At 45.2% G+C, this 16,147-nt stretch overlaps 1 protein-coding gene across 2 annotated transcripts in view; it reads left to right on the top strand.

Moving 5' to 3' along the window:
* Positions 1-290: 290 nt before the first annotated feature.
* Positions 291-16,147, top strand: part of LPIN2 (lipin 2) — an 88,702-nt gene continuing 72,845 nt past the window's right edge. The window contains exons 1-2 of one of the 2 annotated variants that reach the window (XM_004059129.5): positions 8,674-8,787; positions 10,211-10,288. The gene's annotated coding sequence lies outside the window, so the exon portion shown is untranslated. Of the gene's footprint in view, positions 531-8,673; positions 8,788-10,210; positions 10,289-16,147 lie in introns of those variants that run through there. The other variant, XM_063699436.1, reaches the window with a different exon arrangement.

The following is a 16,147-nucleotide window of genomic DNA, read 5'->3' on the forward strand; positions in this document are numbered from 1 at the left end:
GACTTTTTTTGCACTTTAATATTCCTTTTTGGCAATTGGGCTCTCAGTCCCACGTGACCTGCCGCAGGGTTGCCATGGGGACCAGAAGAAACTTTTTTTTTTAAACAAAGTAAGGCTCCTGTCGCCCGAGGCACTAGAAAATCGAGGCCCCGCCCTCACTTGGCCAGGGGCCCGGGCCCGCAGCCCAGGGACTGGGAGCGGTGAGAAGCCGCACGCCTGCCGCTCGGCGGCGGGGGCGCGGCGCGCGGCCGGGAGCGCGCGTCACGTGGCTGGGGCGGGGCCTGCGCGCTGCCCGCCCGCCAGCTGCCGGCTCGGCCGCCGCAGCCGCCGCGTCCCATTCATGAGGGCCGCCCGACTCAGCTGCGGCCCAGGCGGCTTCCAAGGCAGCGGCGGCTGCGGGCGTTCCGACCCCGCGCGCGCCCCCGACCGGCCCCGCCCCCTCGGCTTCCCTCCCTGGCGGGTCCTAGCCGTCGCAGTTCAGCCGCCGCCTGCCCTCAGCCGCCCGCTGGCCGGGAGCGGAGCCGCTGTAGGTAAGTGGGCGCGGGCCGGGCTCCTCGCAGGCGTCCCTCCGGGGCTGGCGGTGAGTGTCTGCGCCTGGACGCTTCCCTTGGCGCGGGCCCGGGGCTGTCCTGCTGGAGGTCGGGACCCTCCGGGGCGGCGCGGGCCCGGGGCTGTCCTACTGGAGGCCGGGACCCTCTGGGGCGGCGCGGGTTGAGCCGCCCCTCCTCGCGCCCCAGTACCCGCTTCCCGGTCCCCGCGTCCCAGTCCCCGCCTCGCCGCGACCGCGCCACGTAGACGCGGCCCCTACCGCCGCCGCCGCAGGACGGACCGGCGGGGTGCGCGGGGAGCCGGGGGCGGCGGGGCGTCAGTGGTGGCTGCTGAGGACTCTGAACCCGCGCAGTTCCCCCGCCGCCGCCCTGGGGATGGTTACCCGAGACCACCCCTACCCCTGGGTTTGGGGCGCGGAGGGGAGTGCGGGAGGCCGCGTCTCCATCCCGCCCCCGGCCCTGCGGGAGGGGGCGCCGGGCACGTGATCTGCGGCGAGGCGGGGGCCGCCGAGTTGCTGGTGTTTCTTCCCCGCCGCGCTTTGCCCCGCACCTCCGCCTTCAAGCTGTGTGGACCGGATTCAAATGTGGTTAGTTTTCTCAAAGCCCCCAGCCCCCGGTGCAGATCTTAATTTGTAAGGAACATGTTCAGATACAGTTTGTACTGAGAGCCTCTCTGTCAACTTCTAACGCCAGCGGATCACCATTTTCTCCACTCGCCTGAACATTTTAAGACTCTTTTCATTGAAAATTCAAGATGACATTTTTTAGGCATAATTATGCAAACCAGTACCAGAAAGATCACCCTTCCTTTCAGAAAAGTACTGGAACTCTGAATACTTGGAAATGCTTTGAAGGGCTACTTAGTAAATGGCCAAACTAATTTTTAATGCACATTTGGGGCTTACCCATTTTTTTTTAATTGAAAACGAAGCTCTAGACTTGGTGTCCAGGTAGGCCCTGTTGAAGTTCTTTACCCAGTAGTGATGATGGGTGTTACTGTTTATTAAAACTTGGCCTGGCTAGATTATAATGTTTTGACAATACAAAGTCGGTTTTGAAATACATTTTGAAATATTTACGAATTATTTAGTGGCCCATACTGGTTTATGTTTTAACGGTCTGGTGTTGATCGTTCTTAGTGGCTTAAGATTGAGAAGAAGTGGCAGGTGATGCTGAAGCGGGGGAGAATCGGCAGAGCCGGCCACACAGTGCAGGGGACGGAGACAGGTGCTGGGCTGGTCCTCCTGCAGCATCCTCAGTTGTTGGAGGGCAGTCATCCTCAGGCCGTACCCAGCCAGAGAAGAAAAAGAACAGTGTGAAGCCACGTGTGATAGCCGTCCAACATCGGCTCTTCCCTCCAATTACATTGTAGTTGATTGTGGTATGTCAGACTGAAGTATCTCTTTTATTTCGAGACAGAGTCTCACTCTGTCGCCCAGACTGGAGTGTAGTTGCGCAGTCTCCAATCACTGCAATCTCTGCCTCCTCTGTTAAAGCGATTCTTGTGCCTCAGCCTCCCGAGTAGCTGGGATTACAGGCGTGAGCCACCACTCTCAGCTAATTTTTGTATTTTTATTAGAGACCGGGGGTTTCACCATGTTGGCCAGGCTGGTCTCGAACTGCCGACCTCAGGTGATCCGCCCCCCCTCGGCCTCCCAAAGTGCTGGGATTACAGGCGTGAGCAACCTCCCCAGCCAGACTGAGGTATCTCCATGCCCAACTTTTGATAGAGGTAGCCATAGAAAGCTAGAAATGAAACGACAGGTTCTGTTTTAACGTTTGATGACACAGTCGAGAGTCAATAGGCACGCATTATGCTTAAGAGAAGCTGGAAATGAAGTGTTTGGAAACCCTTGAATACTATAGTAAAGCACTGTTAAGAAGAAAATAATAGAGTCACCTGGGGGTTTGTCTTCTTTATTGCTAGGAGAATGTAGCAATAGAAGTTCTCATCGCCCTGTATTGCACTTTTGGTTGTAAGGACTGGACCCAGAGTTCCTGAAAGCCAAACTCCATAGCTGCTCAGTAAGTTCCAAGCACATAGCCGGCTTTGGGATGCGATTTGGTTGAGGTCTGTTGAATGAAGGTAGACGCAGCAGGCAGTTTGTCCTTACCAGTGACCTGGAAGACGGTGGCACTTCCTGAGTGAGCTCACTTACCTTCCCTGAATGGTGAGGCATGGATGAATATTCCTGGTGGTGCCACGTGTTAGAGGTGGTAAAGGGTCAAATGTTTACTTTATTAATATTACATTATGGCTTGGTTCTCTGTGTCAGCTATTTTTCTGTGCCTTGGGTACTTATTTCCTAATATATATCAGCACAGTAACGCTTAGCTGGAGGCTTTGTCTTGTTAGTTGATAGATCAGTGGTAACAGGTAGATTTGGTTATCTCCCGTAGGTGCTTAGCAATTTAAATCAAGAGGTTTTTCTTTAAGTCTGATTTAAGTCTTTCCATCTTTAATTTAAATCCATTTCTTTTTACTCTGACCCCAGTGACTGTCGTTGAGTGTGTATTTGCCCGACTTGCCGTGCCAGATTGGTAGGCAGTGGTTTGGAATCTTCATTTTAAAATCCTGTTTTTCTCTCTCCAATACCCTTCACTGCTTGGTAAGTTTTTATACTTCTCAATGAGACCCAGAGTCTTGTGACCTACCGTTTGCCTCCTTCATGATGAAACAACTCACAAGTTGGTAGACAGCCTCCAGTTGGCAGAATCCTATGTATAATGTGTCTTTAAAACTTGAAGAGTTTGAAGGTATTATAGCCTGGAGCAGTAAGTTTTATGGCTATACCTTGGTAATAACACATTTGAATAACTTGGCTTAGCGGCTTTGGTAATTAACTGTGATTTTTGGAATCCACCTCCCCTGCTGTCAGCTTGAATCTTCATTTTAGTAACACACTATTACTAACACTAAACGCTTATTACATGTGTGTTTCAAGACAAGCGTGAGGGAGTTGCTCACCCTGGGGTCCAAATGAAGCAGTCAGTGTCAACCCATGTGTAGTGGGGAATGGCCAGAATCCTGCCGGGGCCACTTGGTGGGCTGCCTTGCTCTTGATTTTCAGCAGGAAGCTGGTGGAAGCTGGGGTTGGGCATCTGTCTCTGCTCAACTTCTCAGTCAGAAAGGAAGGAGAAGAAAAAAAAATCTGTTGGGAGGTAAACTGTGTTTTAATACAAGATAAAACTCTTAATGTCACTTTCAGGATTAAAATGATGATAAAGTAAACATTTTTACTAATTTGATTCACTGACTGCAATTCAGTCTTTTTCTGCTAAAGCCTTTGAATGTTGTATTTCGGTGATCAGGTTTGTCAGTTTATGTTAAAATTGTTAACAAGAAATGAGGAAGAAGGCTGGGTGCGGTGGTTCACGCCTGTAATCCCAGCACTTTGGGAGGCCGAGGCAGGCGGATCACCTGAGGTCAGGAATTCGAGACCAGCCTGGCCAACGTGGTGAAACCCTGTCTCTACTAAAAATACAAAAGAATTAGCCAGGTGTGGCTATGCGTGCCTGTAGACCCAGCTACTCTGGAGGCTGAGGCAGGAGAATCATTTGAACCTGGGAGGCAGAAGTTGCGGTGAGCCAAGATTGTGTCACTGCACTCCAGCCTGGGTGACAGAGCGAGACTCCGTCTCAAAAAACAAACAAACAAAAAATGGTACTTATTTTTATAATCTTTGAATTCAGAATTTTACTAGTGTTTTTTTGTTTGTCACCCAGGCTGGAGTGCAGTGTCACGATCTCAGCTGACTGCAACCTCCGCCTCCCAGGTTCAAGCAATTCTCCTGCCTCAGCCTCCTGAGTAGCTGGGACTACAGGCACGTGCCACCACACCTGGCTAATTTTTTGTATTTTTAGGAGAGACAGGGTTTCACTGTGTTAGCCAGGATAGTGTTGATCTCCTGACCTCGTGATCCTCCCGCCTTGGCCTCCCAAGGTGCTGGGATTACAGACGTGAGCCACCGCACTTGGCCGAAACAATTCTTTAGAAAGAGAGAAGTCTCCCTGTGTTGCGCAGGCTGGTCTCAGACTCCTGGGGTCAAGTGAGCCTCCTGCTTTGGCCTCCTAAAGCGCTGGGATTACAGGCGTGAGCCACCGCACCCGGACAGATGTGTTGATTTTAAAGTGGGTATGAGGCCTGAGCCCTGGAATTTGAGACCAGCCTGGACAACATGGCAAGACCCTGTCTCTCCAAAAAAAAAAAAAAACAAAAAACACAGCTGTGGTAGTGCGGGCACCTGTGTGATCCCAGCTGCTCAGGAGGCTAAGGTCAGAGGATGGCTTCAGCCAAGGAGTTGAGGCTGCAGTGAGCCATGTTCACGCCACTGCTGGATGACACAGTAGAACCCTGAGTCTGAATAAATAAATACATAAGTGGGAAGGAGGGAAGGAAGGAAGGATCTAGGTTTAAAAATTATTTGGCTTTGGTGGTTATGACTAAGCTGTATTAGATGAAGGGAGGAGCTAAAGATGCGGAAAGCATCCTTCAGAAACTTTAAAGTTGGAACTGGTAATTTTACTCCGCAAAAAATATATGGTACAAAGTAACTTTGTTAGTGACAGATTGAATTTCTGCATTTACCTATTTCTGAAATAAAATGAAAGGGATAAATGACCTTAGAATATTGATTTAAAACTTCTATTTTATTTGAGACAAGGTCTCACTTGGTCACCCAGGCTGGAGTGCAGTGGTGCAATCTCGGCTCACTGCAACTTCCGCTTTTAGGGCTCAAGCGATCCTCCCACCTCGGACTCCCGAGTAGCTGGGACCACAGGGAGGTGCCACCGTGCCCAGCTAATTTTTGTACTTTTCTGTAGGACAGGGTATCATCATGTTGCCCAGGCTGGTCTCGAACTCCTGGACTCAAGTGATCCACCCACCTTGGCCTCCGAAAGTGTTGGGATTACAGGTGTGAGCCACTGTGCCCAGCCTAAGCATCCGTTTTTAAATTTAAAATAAGATGGTCTCTTTTTATAAAAGGAATCATAATTATAAACAAAAAGTTCATTGGTTAGTATGGGATTGCAGTTTGCCTAGAAGACTTTATATACCCCTGACTAAACAGTAGAATTGTATGCTGACCAAGATCGTCCTCATCTATTCAGTGCATTATGATATGACATTTATGGTTCCTGGCAAGATAGGTATGTTCAGCTGCACTGGAGACATGGCTTTAAACTTATTCTGAAAGGGAGGTGTCCAGAATGCAAACAACTCTTAAAAAGTGTTTGGAAATAATTTATTCAATATAAGGTCATCTGATCATTTGATTATATGTTTTGAATTGCCCTCCGGTATGTGCAAGCAAAACCATCAGATCGTTAATATGAATTAGAAGCTCTGATTTGGAGCTGCTTGAATTGTTATGGATATTTTCCCTGACAGTTGAGTCTATAAACTTGTGGTCTTTGTAAAACAATGTGCTTTTCTTATGAGCCAACATAAGTTAAGGAATGTTTGGGCTTAGTTGAAGCATCATGGGGGATATAATATATCTTTTGTTTGTTTTAGGAGGTTGTGTTATTTTTTTCTTTGTAAACACTCGGAGACGTCTGTCCACATATTACATTTCTTTAAACTCTTTTAACAGTATTTTTAAAAATTAATAATAGGTACCTGGATGGGTGTGGTGGCTCACGCCTGTAATCCCAGCACTTTGGGAGGCCCAGGCGGGCGGATCACGAGGTCAGGAGATCGAGACCATCCTGGCTAACACAGTGAAACCGTGTCTCTACTAAAAATGCAAAAAATTAGCCAGGCATGGTGGGGGGCACCTGTAGTCCCAGCTACCCTGGAGGCTGAGGCAGGAGAATAGCATGAACCTGGGAGGCGGAGCTTGCAGTGAGCCAAGATAGCACCACTGCACTACAGCCCTGGGCGACAGAGCAAGACTCCATCTCAAAAAAAATAAATAAAAATAACTAACTAACTAAATATAATAGGTACTTATTTGACATTATAGCTGTAATGTCAATTTACATATGAACTATTCGAGAATAAGAGTTACTTAGAGAAATACTACTTGAGAGAGAGATAAAGCTTTGTTTTTGTTATTTAAAATGTTAAACAAACGCTTTTCTTTTTTTTTTTTTTTAAAGAGACAAGGTCTCACTTTGTCACTGAGGCTGGAGTGCAGTGGGGCTATCACAGCTCACTGCAGCCTTGACCTCCCCAGCCCAAGCAATCCTCCTACCTCAGCCTCCCCAGTAGCTGGGACTACAGGCCTGCGCCACCATGCTTGGCTACTTTTTTTTTTTTTGAAACAGAGTCTCGTTCTGTCGCCCAGGCTGGAGTGTGGTGGCACGATCTCGGCTCACTGCAAGCTCCACCTCCCGGATTCATGCCATTCTCCTGCCTCAGCCTCCTGAGTAGCTGGGACTACAGGCTCCCGCCACCACGCCTGGCTAATTTTTTGTATTTTTAGTAGAGACAGGGTTTCACCGTGTTAGCCAGGGTGGTCTCGATCTCCTGATCTTGTGACCTCCCTGCCTCGGCCTCCCAAAGTGCTGGGATTACAGGCATGAGCTACTGCGCCCGGCCCATGCTTGGCTAATTTTTGTATTTTTTTGTAGAGACCAGGCTTCACTATGTTGCCCAGGCTGGTCTCGAACTCCTGGGCTCAAGTGATCTGCCAGCTGTCCTGGGATTACAGGTGTGAGCCACTGTGCCCGGTCAACAAATGCTTTGTAAGAAAGGACTGATCTTCTGTTGCAGGATTTTCTAACTGGCTTAGCTGTTAAAAATAACTTACCTAGGTAGCATTATTTGAAATATAGAAATTTGGCATTTTGGGGTCTTTAATATCTAGTCTATCCACTGACATTCTTAGTCTGTTGTAAAGTGGTGCTGATGCCTTCTACTTAGGAACACTAGGTATTTCGAGGAGGCGTTTAATATTTGTAAAAGATTATCATTATTACAGTTATCTTATTGAACAACTTCTTTAGGCATTTTGCTAAGTTTTTTACGTAAAGTATCTCTCTTAAGTCACAACAACTGTACAACGTACAGATAATAATGCTGTTTTCTAGGTGAGAACCCTGAAGCTGATAGAGATTTGCCAGAGGCCACAGCCATGTGGTAGCGATGACCTGCCTCCCCACATCGCCTTGTTCCTATGCTGCCCCACTGCCCAAGGACTCTGACAGTTCTGTGCATTGCTTTATCATCCCTAAGTCAATTTTAGTGTTTTGTTTTTACTTCATTATGATTATTGTTGTTCATTGTTATTTATAGAGATGAGGTCTTGCTGTGTTGGCCAGGTTGGTCTCAAACTTCTGGGCCCAAGCAGTCTTCCCGTTTCTACCTCCCAAAGTGCTGGGATTGCTGGGTTGGGCCACCACACCTGGCCGTTGTTACGTTTATTAGGTAGAACTGGATAAGCTCTGTGTGTGTGTGTGTGTGTGTGTGTGTGTGTGTGTGTGTTTAAGATAGTGTCTTGCTCTGTTGTCCAGGCTGGAGTGCAGTGGCACCATTTCAGCTCACTGCAGCCTGGACCTGCTGGGATCAAGCAATCCTCTTGCCTGTGCCTCCTGAGTAGCTGGGACCACAGGCATGTGCCACGATCCCCGGTTAATTTTGGTTTTAATAGACATAAGGGTCTTGCTATATCAGCTGAGGAAGATCTGAAACTTCTGGGCTCAAGCGATCCTCCCACCTCAGCCTCCCAAAGTGCTGAGGGGGTTATAGGCATGAGCCACTGTGCCCTGCTGAGACGCTTTTCTTTTCTTTTTCTATTTTTTTTTTTGAGACGGAGTCTTGCTCTGTCACCCAGGCAGGAGTGCAGTGATGCACGATCTTGGCTCGCTGCAGCCTCTGCCTCCTGGGTTTAAACGATTCTCCTGCCTTGGCTTCCCTAGTAGCTGGGATTACAGGCACCTGCCACCAAACGCTGCTAATTTTTGTATTTTTAGTAGAGACGGGGTTTCACCATGTTGGCCAGGCTGGTCTCAAACTCCTGACCTCAAGTGATCCACCGACCTTGGCCTCCCAAAGTGCTGGGATTACAAGTATGAGCCACTGCACCTGGCTGAAGCTTTTCTTTATAGATGTCAGCATCTATAAATTGGTAACAGAGAGATAGCACCTACTTTATAGGAGCTGTGGGTTTCTCTGGGTTATTTATGTTTTCAAAGGCAATTGTGTCAAGGAGAGAAATACCAGCCGGGAAGATGGGGAGGTGATGTGGCCCTACCATGCCTACTTGGTGCACTTTGGAATGAGTTGGACAAGGTAAACCTGATGTTCTTTGGCCTGTGTTTCACAGCATGAGCATATCGCTGGGCTGAGACTGGATTGAATGTCTAAGCTGTATTTCTCATACAACATGATCCCTAAAACAACCTAAATATTGCTCTTGGGCTCATCCTGATAGGAAGGTGACTAAAGGTGTTGGGGAGGAGGAAATGGGCTCAGTGGGACTATGTGAGACGTGGTATGTCAGTATCCAACATGGTGCCTTCTTCAAGGATTTTCCCTCGTAATTTTGACGGTTCCTGATTTGAGTAAGTGTACACTGTGACTCCTGGGTTACATGGCACTGGACTCTGAGTAGAAGGATCCTTAAGTTAAACAGTTTCAGAGCTGAATAGAGCTTCCAATCTTTTACTCTGTTCAGTATTGGGGGAACCAGCCCCCAATATTTTAACATAGGTTCTTTCTGTTTTCCCTAAGTGTTGGCCGGTCTGAGAAATAGAAAGAGTACAAAGAGAGGAATTTCACAGCTGGTCCTCTGGGGGTGACATCACATATTGGTAGGACCGTAATGATGACCCCGAGCCCCAAACCAGCAAGTTTTTATTAGGGATTTTAAAAGAGGAGGGGGTGTATGAACAGGGAGTAGGTCATAAGGATCCCATGCTTCAAAGGGCAATAAGATCACAAGGCAAAGGCAAAATTAGAATTACTGATGAGGGTCTATGTCCCGCTGTGCACATATTGTCTTGATAAACATCTTAACAGGAAACAGGGTTCAAGAGCAGAGAACCAGTCTGACTAGAATTTACCAGGCTGGAATTTCCCAATCCTAGTAAGCCTGAGGGTACTGTAGGAGACCAGGGCGTATTTCAGTCCTTATCTCAACTGCATAAGACAGACAATCCCAGAGCGGCAGTTAATAGACCTCCCCCCAGGAATGCATTCCTTCCACACGGTATCAATTATTAATATTCCTTGCTGGGAAAAGAATTCAGCGATATCTCTCCTACTTACACGTTCATTTATAGGCTCTCTGCAAGAAGAAAAATATGGCTGTATTCTGCCCGACCCCGCAGGCAGTCAGACCTTATGGTTATCTTCCATTGTTCCCTGAAAATTGCTGTTATTCTGTTCTTTTCAGGGTACAGTGATTTCATATTGTTCAAACACACGTTTTACAATCAGTTTGTACAGTAGTGGTCCTGAGGTGACGTACATTCTCAGCTTACGAAGATAACGTGATTAAGAGATTAAAGTAAAAACAGACATAAGAAATTACAAGAGCATTATCAGGGAAGTGATAAAAGTCCATGAAATCTTCACAATTTATGTTCAGAGACTGCAGTAAAGACAGGCTTAAGAAGTTATAAAGGTATTAATTTTGGGAACTGATAAATGTCCATGAAATCTTCACAATTTATGTTCTTCTGCCTCGGCTCCTGCTGGTCCCTCTGTTTAGGGTCCCTGACTTCCTGCAACAGTTCAGAAATCCAGGTCCCATCACATTGTTGGTAGCCAGTGGAAACCCCTAATATAGGTGAGTATCTGAATTCTTTTTGAGCAGATCTGTCTTTTGAACTAGTGCTTTCTTCACTGTATCATTTGACTCACTTGGTAACTACATCTGCAGATGAGCTCCCCGCTAATGGAGTTTTAGTGGTGTTTTACTTAGTGTAATTGAATAAATGAATGATACATCAGCTCTGATGAAGAACCTTTCATTAAATAGAAATATACTCATAGACCTTTGGGAATTCCCAAATTCATGAATATACTTTTGATATATCATTTACTCAGTTGTCTCTTTTGTAATAGGGAGATAACAATACCTACTTGACAGGCTGGTTCTGAGGATTAAATGAGGTCATATGTTAAACTGGAGCCCGCATCCACCTCTAGGTCTTACTAGGCCAGAGAAGCCAGTGTTGAGAGAGTCATAGGACAAAGGGCGAAAGGTGAATGAATGAACATTCCTCTTGTCCCGAAGTAGCTGATAGTGTCATAGAGGAATCAAGTAGGTCTGCTTCTGCGTAAAGCAGGGTTTTATGAATCAGGGACAGGGAGGGACTTAGAAGGGAGTACTGCTTGAGCAATTGTGGGAAAGTCTGAGGAGCTGTCTTGGAGTTAGCTCTGGGCTTATATTTTTAATGTGAGAATTTACTGTTTAGTTAAAAGCTTGTTTTTATCTCAAAGAAAAACATTGTTTAATGTGTTTGCTTAGAATTTCTTTCTTGACCCAGAAAGAAATTTCTTTATTCTCATAGTGCCAAAGTTAGAAATCTTGTATACAAATGTTACGCACAACATGTGTTTATAAATGTAATCCTTAAGATTTTTCCATCATTTCATCTATGGCTGCATGAATTTTGTTAATGTGTGGGCCCGTAGGAGGGACCTTATCTTTGTGTTTAGAATGGGACGTCTAGAAAGCACAGTTGTCTGTACCTAGTATATTGCAGGTGAGCGTTTAACTAAAATTTAAAAATCTGCTGATTAGTTCATAAGGCCTCGAACATTTTTCTATAAGCTTGAATAATTGATTTTCATTAGAATGGACACCAATTTTCTTAGCTTATAAAACTACATGAAATGTTATTCTCTGCCAGTTGAAAACGTAGGTACTGGTATACCTATGTTGTTACGGTGGCTATTTTTTTTTTTTTTTTTTTTTTTTGGTCTTTTGAAGGTCATCCTTTTAAACTAGCTGGCTGAATCTTTCAGTGCTATCCTTGTCATCAAATGGAAATGGACTTTCCCCCTGTAAGTGTGGTATCTTCATGACAGTCAAGAAATAGGACTTTTGTTTTAGGACATCTCCCTGTCCCAAGTGAATTAACTAGATAACTTTGTTGTATTTAAATTTCCTGGTTTGTTTGTTTTGTCTTACTAATGAGACATACCTACAGGTCAGATGGACCATAGGTGCTGATCCTGAGAGTTGGAAAGGAACTTTTCCTAATTAAAAGCAAAACAAAAAAAGCCTTACAATGCTTATATTTGCTTGGTGTTCCTATTTTCCTTCCCTTAAGTAGTTTTCATTTCTGTAAATATGATTCTTATTCATTAGGCTATATCACATAATAGTTCTGTTTATCTTTTAAAATCTTAAGTATTTATTTTTATATGTAATTTAAACATTTAAGTACATAGTACTGTGAGGTTTATAATGAAAAACCCCAGTTCTCTTTCTCACAGCTGATTACTGCTCCCTAGCAAAAGCCCCTTTCATTTCTTTTCTGTGCTTGTGGGATTTGATTCCATGCTTGTATGCATACACTACTGTAGCTTGTTTTTTTCATTTTAGACCTTCTCTATTGATTTCCTACGCTGCAAGATGAAGGTTCATCTCTTATATAACCCTCCTCTCACACGCACAATTCTTTATACTAAGCTCTCAAAACCATTTTCTAATTTTCTTAATATTCATTGTTTGTATTTTCATGGCTAAATATTGCTTACAGCTAAGCATATGCAGTGATTTTATTTCTTTGCCAGTTCAAATTTTTCTTTTCTCTGGAGTCAACAATTATTTTATTGGTTTACATTTCTTAGTACCAGTCACAAATTCAGGCCCCCAGTTTCTGATAGGACTACAGAACTCTGCAGTCAACACCTCACTCACCCTGAATCCCAGTAATTTCCTGTGTTGGATTCTGAGTCCTGGATTACGCATTGTCTTCTCTCTTGGCATGCCTCCTCATTTTGATGGAGCACATCCTCTAGCAGCTTTTTGAGAAAGGGTTTACAGGGAGGAAATTCTTTGAGAGCTTACGTGTCTGAAAATGTCTTTATTTGAGCCTCCTACCCAACTGATAGGCTAGCTATAGAATGCTAGAATGGAAATAGTTTTCCTTTAGAATTGTTACTTTTGAGAAGTTACCTTTTTTTTAGAAGTCTCAAGTCTTTTTAATTTCTCTCTCTCTTCCTCCCTCTCCCCCCTCTTTTTCCCCATTTTCCTGTCCTTTCCCCCCTACCCATTTTTTTTTTTTTTTTTAGCACCTTTCTTTGTCTCTTTTTAAAGTATCTCATTACCATCTCTTGATGAAGCACCTTGGTTTGGGATTTGCCATCTCAGTTTTTGGACGAGACACAGTCTCTTAGGAGGGAACACGGGAAGTACCCACCTTACCTGGCTTCACAGTGAATCCTTACCCCGGCCTTGTTTCGTTACTTAGACCTGGCTAGCAGGCTCTATGTCACCAGAGTCTCTGCAGGCCAGAGGGCATAAAAACACCCAGAGACTGTAGTGGGTATTTATCAATCCTGGTGAGGCCTCTCCCCACAGGTAGAATCATCTGTAGCTGTGTACACTCATGATGTTGGGGAAGTAGCTGGCACTAGGTGCCGTACATCTGATGGAGGGCATGGTGTGTATCCTGCTTTGTGTAGTCGTGCCCATCTGGTGATTTTGGAATCCTTTGTGTAGCCTTTAACGTTGTCTATTAGCATGTTTCTGTTGTGACTGCCATAGGTGGAGCCCACAACAGTGCAGGTGTTTCTTTATCCTTTGAGCTGGGCACCTGGTGGGAACTTTCAATTTGGAAAATCATGTTTCTGACGCCAGGAAATTTCTTGTATGATTTATTTGATAATATCCAACTCCTGCCTTCCCCTACCTTTTTTTCCTCTCCTGTTTCTGTACTTTAAAAAGTCTACAAGTCAGATATTGGGGCCATTTTGGATTGATGCTCTGATATTCATCTTTTTCCTCCTTTTGCCCATTCCTTTATCCTTGTTGGATTTACTGGGAGATCTGCTTTCTACATTTTCTCCTTCTCCTCCTCCTCCTGCTCCTCCTTCTCCTTCTTCCCCTCCTTCCCCTCTTTCCCCTCTTCCTCCTTCTCCTCTTCCTCCTTCTCCTCCTCTTCTTTTTAAAAGAAAAAAAAAAACAAAACAGAGATAGGGTCTCACTAATGTTGCCCAAGTTGGTCATGAACTTCCAGCCTTAAGTGATCCTCCCACCTCAGCCTCCTGAAGTGCTGGGATTACAGGTGAGACCCACCCTGCCTGGCTATTTTTTAATTTTTGTAGAGACAGGGTCTTGTTGTGTTTCCCAGGCTGGTATTTATTCTCCAACCCTTCTATAGAATGTCTTAATTTTATAATTGTGTGTTAATTTCCAAGAGCGCTTTCTCATTCTTGGATGCTTATTTTTATTAGCGTCCTCTCCTAGCTGCTGGTGGGTTGCTGGCAGCCTTTGGCGTTCCTTGGCTTGCAGATGCATCACCCCAATCTCTGCCTTTATATTCACATGGTGTTCTTCTGTGTGCATGTCTGTCTCTCTGTCCAGATTTCCTCTTTTTTTTTTTTTTCTTTTTGAGACGGAGTTTCTCTCTGTCACCCAGGCTGGAGTGCAGTGGCGCGATCTCGGCTCACTGCAAGCTCCGCCTCCCGGGCCACGCCATTCTCCTGCCTCAGCCTCCCGAGTAGCTGGGACTACAGGCGCCTGCAACAGCGTCTGGCTAATTTTTTTTTTTTTTTGTATTTTTAGTAGAGACGGGGTTTCACCATGTTAGCCAGAATGGTCTCGATCTCCTGACCTCGTGATCCGCCCGCTTTGGCCTCCCAAAGTGCTGGGATTACAGGTGTGAGCCACGGCGCCTGGACCAGATTTCCTCTTTTTATAAGGACATCAGTCCTACTGGATTAGGGCCAGCCGTGATGACCTCGTTTTAACTTGAATACCTCTGTAAAGATCCCCTTTCCAAATAAGGTCACATTCTGAGCTACTAGAGGTTAGGAGTTAGGCGTTTCTTTTTTGGAGGATATAGTTCAACCCAAACAGTGGGTTTTGAGAGTGGGGATAACACATGTGACATCCTCTGGGTTTAACAGGATGTCTAGTTAGAGCAATATTTTTAAAGATGCTTTTAGTTACACCTATCTTCACTAATGATCAGAAAGAAACTCTTAGGAAGTAATTTTTAGATTACAGCTGGAGATTTTTGTTCAGACTTGTGACTGCCAGAATTTCTGCATGTTCCTGAATGTTTAATGACAGTATCTGAGTTGTCTCATTTTCACTCTTGCTTTGTTTCTAAAGTCATTTGGAGGTTGGCAAAATGACTAAAGAAAGAACAGCAGTAGTGTCTTATGAGAAAGTAAACCGTATCTATATCCTGGCATAGTTTCATGAACATGTTAGCCAGGTTCTCATCATGCTCTGTCCCTCCATGTTATACTCTATTTCTTTTTTCAGATATGAGCCTTCTTGGAGCTTTGTTGCTTAAAAAAAAAATCTGTCATGTATTTTCCTGTTCTGGGCTCTACAACGCTTTTCTTTCCTTAAAAGTGGCTCTTCCTGCTCTTCCTTCCTCTCTTCAGGGAGCAGCACCCTCTTTTATTTCCTTTATAATAGTCGTCCCAGCCTAACATATGTTGTTGTTGTTGTTGTCTGTCTCCCCACATTAGAATATAACCACTACAAGGGCAGGTACCTTGTCAGCCAAGTTCACTGCTTGATCCCCAACTCTTAGAATAGAATAGACACTGCTGTTGAGCAGATCAGTGAGTGAAAGAGGCCTTGTTTTCTGACTTTCAAGTGCTGTTTCGCTGACTTGCTGTTGCTCTTGGAAGTCCTTCTCTCTTATTGAAGTAGCTTAGTATGCAAGTCAGCTTGTGATAACATACTGGTGCAGCCTTACTTGGCATTTGTTTTGCAAAACTACTTAAAAATAGCCTAAATCTGAGTGATTGGTGGCATTGATTGCAGCAGTGCCGTTGGTATGGCCACAGCCTTTCCCTTTACCCAAGTGTCCTCCCAGAGCCAGGAAAGGGAGGTCCCTCTCCTTACATTTCTGAAGATTCCGTTGTGGTCCCAGTGGGCACCATGCAGAATTTAATAAAGCAGGGCATGAAACTTGAGCTGTGTTTTGATTGACATTGGGAAAGACTCCTCTGCAGAACACAGGCACAGGGTGCCTGGAGCTGCCTGGCACTGGGAACTCTGCCTCACGGTCACCATGTTCTGTTTAACTGAGACAAGGAGACACTTCAGGCACTTCCAAAGGAAAGAGTAGGGAAGTAGTGAATTCATGCTTACCGATCTACAGACTTCCCTCTGGGAAGCTGGGGGACTGCATCCTTGAGAGCTAAAAGCAAGAAATTGGAGATGTTTGAAAAACTAAGTCTGTGGCATGGGGGGTAAGGAATCCTCCTGCTACTTCTGTGACATCAGCTAAGTAAGCTGATGAATTGGTGACTTTTGTTTGTTTCTTTTTGAGTTATACTGCTTTTAGTAATTATGGAAGAGTCTGCTCTCCCCCCCCCACAGGAGTCATTAAACAATGATTGATGCCGTATGTAAGGTTGGTGAATTGTTTATGCAGCAGAAGTCACCTTTTGATCAGAATTGGGGCACTGTCTTGGTTTCATTGTGGCACACTGCAGAGTTATA

The sequence above is a fragment of the Gorilla gorilla genome, chromosome 17 (genome assembly GCF_029281585.2).
Source record: "Gorilla gorilla gorilla isolate KB3781 chromosome 17, NHGRI_mGorGor1-v2.1_pri, whole genome shotgun sequence".
Classification (NCBI taxonomy): Eukaryota; Metazoa; Chordata; class Mammalia; order Primates; family Hominidae; genus Gorilla; species Gorilla gorilla.